This window comes from Ranitomeya imitator, chromosome 2, assembly GCF_032444005.1.
Source record: "Ranitomeya imitator isolate aRanImi1 chromosome 2, aRanImi1.pri, whole genome shotgun sequence".
In the NCBI taxonomy this organism is placed as follows: domain Eukaryota; kingdom Metazoa; phylum Chordata; class Amphibia; order Anura; family Dendrobatidae; genus Ranitomeya; species Ranitomeya imitator.
In genome coordinates this window covers 527,963,774-527,969,773 of record NC_091283.1, presented here as the reverse complement: position 1 = coordinate 527,969,773, position 6,000 = coordinate 527,963,774, and positions in this window count along the sequence as shown.

Genomic DNA, 6,000 nt, shown 5'->3' with positions numbered 1-6,000 from the left:
ATAGAGTTTGCTAAAAAACACATGAAGGACTCCCAGACTATGAGAAATAAGATTCTCTTGTCTGATGAGACGAAGATAGAACTTTTTGGTGATAATTCTAAGTGGTATGTGTGGAGAAAACCAGGTACTTCATCACCTGCGTAATACAATCAACAGTCAAACATAGTGGTGGCAGCATCATGCTATTGGGGTGTTTTTTAGCTGCAGGGACATGACAACTGGTTGCAATTGAAGTAAGCATGAATGTGGCCAAATACAGAGATATCCTGGAAGAAAACCTCTTCCAGAGTGCTCTGGACCTCAGACTTGGCCGAAGGTTAAGCTTCCAACAAGACAATGACCCTAAGCACACTGCTAAAATAACAAAGGAGTGGCTTCAGAACAATTCTGTGACCATTCTTAACGGACCCAGCCAAAACCCTGACCTAAACCCAATGGAACATCTCTAGAGAGACCTGAGAATGGCTGTCCACCAACGTTCACCATCCAACCAGACGGAACTGGGGAGGATCTGCAAGGAAGAATGGCAGAGGATCCCCAAATCCAGGTGTGAAAAACTTGTTGCATCATTCCCAAGAAGACTAATGGCTGTACTAGCGCAAAAGGGTTCTTCTACTCAATACTGAGCAAAGGGTCTGAATACTTATGACCATGTGATATTTCAGTTTTTCTTTTTTACTTTATTTGCAAAAACTTCTACATTTCTGTTTTTTTTCCGTCAAGATGGGGTGCAGAGTGTACATTAACGAGAAAAAAATAAACTTTTTTGAATTTACCAAATAGCTGCAATGAAACAAAGTGTGAAAAATTTAAAGGTGTCTGAATACTTTCCGTACGCACTGTAGTTATCAAAAATGGGGAAGACCTATAGACATTTTTTTCATTCATTTATCTGTTTATTCATAAGCTCAATACTATTATTATTATTTATTTCTATAGCACCATTAATTCCATGGTGCTGTACATGAGAAGGGGTTACATCAAAATACAAATATCACTTACAGTAAACAAAACTAACAATGACAGACTGGTACAGAGGGAAGAGGACCCTGCCCTTGCGGGCTTACATTCTACAGGCTCAATACATGTATAGTACGCTAAACATGCAAGGCACTAATATATATCGTGGAAATATAAAGTATGTATTTATCTATTACCTATCTATTTATATATATATCTATAAATATAATTGTCTAAGGGTCACTTCTGTCTGTCTGTCTGTCCTTCTGTCACGGTTATTCATTCGCTGATTGGTCTCGCCAGCTGCCTGTCATGGCTGCCGCGACCAATCAGCGACGGGCACAGTCCGGAAGAAAATGGCCGCTCCTTACTCCATGCAGTCAGTGCCTGTCGCCCGCATACTCTCCTCCGGTCACCGCTAACACAGGGATAATGCCGGCGGTAACGGACCCCGTTATGCCGCGGGTAACGCACTCCGTTACCGCCGCTATTAACCTTGTGTGTCCCCAACTTTTTACTATTGACGCTGCCTATGCGGCATCAATAGTAAAAAATGTAATGTTAAAAATAATAATAAAAAAAAACACGTGCTATACTCACCCTCCGTAGCCGCTCGCCATCTTCCGTTGCAGGTTCCGGTGGCAGAAGGACCTGCCATGATGTCACGGTCATGTGACCGGACATTATCACAGGCCCTGTGCGCCTGCGCAACAAGGACCTGCCATGACGTCACGATCATGTGACCGCGACATCATCACAGGCCCTGCGCGCCTGCGCTACAAAGACCTGCCATGACGTCACGGTCATGTGACCGCGACGTCATCACAGGTCCTGTCCTGTGCTCATACCAACCCTGGGACCGAAAGATGCCGTGGACTACAAGGGCTCCCTCGGAAAGGTGAGTATATGTATATTTTTTATTTTTTAACCTGTGACAAATCTGGCTGGGCAATATACTACGTGACTGGCCAATATACTACGTAGCTGCGCAATATACTACGTAGCTCTGGGCAATATACTACGTGGCTCTGTGCTGTATACTACGTAACTGGGCAATATACTACGTCACTGGGCAATATACTATGTGACTGCCCAATATACTACTTCGCTCTGTGCTGTATACTACGTCACTGGGCAATATACTACGTGGCTGCGCAATATACTACGTCACTGGCCAATATACTACGTGGCTGCGCAATATACTACGTCACTGGCCAATATACTACGTGACTGGGCAATATACTACGTGGCTGCGCAATATACAAAGTCACTGGGCAATATACTGCGTGGCTGCGCAATAAACTACGTCACTGTGCAATATACTACGTGGCTGCGCAATTTACTGTGTCACTAGGCAATATACTACGTGGCTGGGCAATATACTACGTGGCTGCGCAATATACTACATCATTGGGCAATATACTACGTGACTGGGCAATATACTATGTGGCTGCGCAATATACTATGTGGTTGGGCAATATACTACGTCACTGGGCAATATACTACGTGACTGGGCAAAATACTACGTCACTAGGCAATATACTACGTCACTGGGCAATATACTACGTGACTGGGCAATATACTACGTAACTGGGCAATATACTACGTGGCTGTGCAATATACTACGTCACTGGGCAATATACTACGTGGCTGCGCAATACACTACGTGGGCTGGGCAATATACTACGTGGACATGCATATTCTAGAATACCCAATGCGTTAGAATCGGGCCACCATCTAGTATATATATATATATATATATCTTTGCACATCTTTAACACCAAAAAGGCTACAATTTCTATTCTGCATTCTATTCCAGTGCATGTCACACAGACAGCACACGGATGATGCACACATACAGAAGTATGTCACACAGGCACACAACACTGTTGTTTTCCAGTACCAGTAAAATCAGGATGTGTAAAGGGGGTCTAACGTCCATTGGGAAGGGTTTGGATTCTCTACTTCTGACAAACCAGTTGTAGGCTACACTTCTCTCTGGGTTGATAGTAGTGCCAGTCTAATGACACAAATGAACACAAGCCAACACTCCTGATTAATGGGGCTACTGGGCCCTCACACTGCTAAATGTGCTTTTGAACAGATGCTTATTTTTGCGAACACCCTTCACCTTTTTCTTCTAAGGATTATATGTTGTCTCCATTCTGAACACAGATTTTCTTTTAGAATTCTCCAGACTGGAAAGTAAGAAACATTACTTTCTGTACAACATGTTTGGTACTTCTCAATTTATATGAAATGTTATTGTTAATTTGCTGGCGTACATTAAGATGATTTAAAAAAAGAAAAGGGGACTGCACGGAATATGAACTAAATATCCACTTTTGCCTTATTAAGATAATAAATGTCACTTTTTATTGTCCCTTAGCATAATGTAATTTTATAGTGATTAAGAAATTTAGACTAATAATTTGCTTTACATATAAGTGCTACACATAGTAATTTGGGCCTCCTTAACACAGAGTTTATGCATTTTTTTCAGTCTACAATTGTGAAAAAAAAAGTTTCAAGTGGATTTTTCACTATATTTTTTATGTTAAACTGGACACATGATGTAATAGTGTCTGCAGAGCAGAATAAAACATAAATTCATTCTTATCTAATATATAATTGCCTAGAATACTACTTCCTGCAATTTGTGCCAACTTCCTGTCCGGAGCTAATGTCCGGAGCTAATGTCCGGAGCTAATGTCCGGAGATTAATTGCCTAGAATACTACTTCCTGCAATTTGTGCCAACTTCCGTGGCTTTGTCCGGAGCTAATGTCCGGAGCTAATGTCCGGAGCTAATGTGCGGAGATAATGTCCGGAGCTAATGTCCGGAGCTAATGTCCGGAGATAAGTGACATCAACAGTGTCCAGTGTCTGATTGGTTGCCGCCTGCTGCGAGCGACCAATCAGAAACGTGCCGTACTGTGACACACTCCGCCCACTCCGCCCGCCATTTTGGTGTGATTTTTGAATTTTTACCTCACAGCAAGTTTCTACTGCGTGGAGGCGGGCCCAGTGACGTTGCTCTTCAAGCTCCTGCCGAATTTCGTCAAAAAAATGATAATACCATTTACCAAAACTATATATATTTAGTTGTGAAGTGGTTCAGTGACATTTTCACACCAATTTTGAACTTTTGTTTGGTGTTTTCTCCATATACTGCCTATTATTTTTGTTCTTTCTTACTATTATTTATTAATTGTATTATTCTTACATTTGAATAAATAAAGTATATATGGATTCTAGACTCCCGATTCTTTAGTATCGGGCTGCCATCTAGTTAAGTATAAGTGGGCTTTATCAGATAGTTTTCACTGCGGGCGTGTACTTCTTCTCCCAGTCAAACATTGTCCAAGCACAAGCAGGAAGCAACATACAGGAGAAAAAGACCAAAGACTAAGGCTACTTTCACACTAGCGTCGGAATCTCCCCGTCGCAATGCGTCGGGCAGAGATTCCGACGCTAGCATTTAACGGACTGCACAACGGAGGCAGCGGATGCATTCTCCGGCGCATCCGCTGCCCCATTGTGAGGTGCGGGGAGGTGGGGGCGGAGTTCCGGCCGCGCATGCGCGGTCGGAAAAAGCGGTCTGTCAGGAGCAAAAAACGTTACATGTAGCGTTTTTTGCTCCCGACGGTCCGCCAAAGCACGACGCATCCGTCGCACGACGGATGCGACGTGTGGCAATCCGTCGCAATGCGTCGTCAATACAAGTCTATGGGGAAAAAATGCATCCTGCAAGCACTTTTGCAGGATGCGTTTTTTCTGCAAAATGACGCATTGTGACGGATTGCAGAAAACGCTAGTGTGAAAGTAGCCTAAGTAGCTTAAAGCATGTTTTTCACCTTGAGGCATATAATGACAGACAGCGAGATCAAACTACAGAGCAAATACAAGTTTCTGTGAGTGCAACTGACCTGAGTGTGACACTACTCTAGAACTGCTTCTCCTTTTTCTATTAATCAATATGTAAAAGAGGGTTTATCTTCATTTGCCGACGGGACTGCAACAGCTGTAATGTTAATGGGCAATTATTATTATTGGAGTGGTGACAATTACAACCCTTCCAGGTGAGCAACTCCATAACTCCCTTCTCATCTGTAGCTGTCAATATCACCCTATGTGTGCTTGTCTCTCCCCCCATTTATTTTTCTATACAGGAAAAACACTGTTCTATGTTATCATGGGGGTGTATTCTTTTTTTTGTCCTTTGTGTTGCTGCCTGCTTATGACAGGTCACGCCATACTAGGGGAAAAGTACATGCCTCTAGTGAAAACTCACTGTTTTAGGCACCTTGAGCCTAATAAAATTAAATTTACTAGATGCCAAATACTTTGATTAACAAGTCTGTGCAATGGAGAGGCGAAATACAAAAAAAATATATAGTTTAATTCTCCTCTGCAGCCACTATTTCATCATGTGTCCAGTTCAACACGAAAAATGTAGTGAATTGTCCTCTTTAATCATCTTTGGGGTATGTGCAAACAACATCTCTTTCATGAGAATTCAGCATGAAAAACTGCAGCAGGACTGCTATAAAAAAAATAAGATCATGCACAGCAATGTAAAAACAGCAACGCTGTACATATGTTCAGTCTTTTATCATTTTTTTTTAACCACTTCAAGATTCGGAAACCATGAAGCGGTTAAAAGAGGTGGTATGATTATTCTTTGGAAGCCGCTTGTCATAGAAAATAATAAAAACTCTGAAGCCACCAGCAAGGAAGGCATTCACTTTCTTCCCTCCTCCTCCTCTCACATAGATTTGCGGTTAGGAAGCAAATAGCTGACAGTCAGAGTCTCTTGGAATAGACTGTATAATGGACATAAGGAAGTAGGATATTATATCTAGTTGTGAGGTGAACCATCCTAATTAAAATACAGGCAGTTCCTTTTAGTACAAAGGGCCCCTGCAGTGAAAAAGGGGATTTCTATTGTGCGCGGATAAACAGTTATAGATTGAACAAATAATTGAGATAGGAAAAGGTCTTTTCAGAGGGTTGCAACAAATGTACTTGTGTTTACACA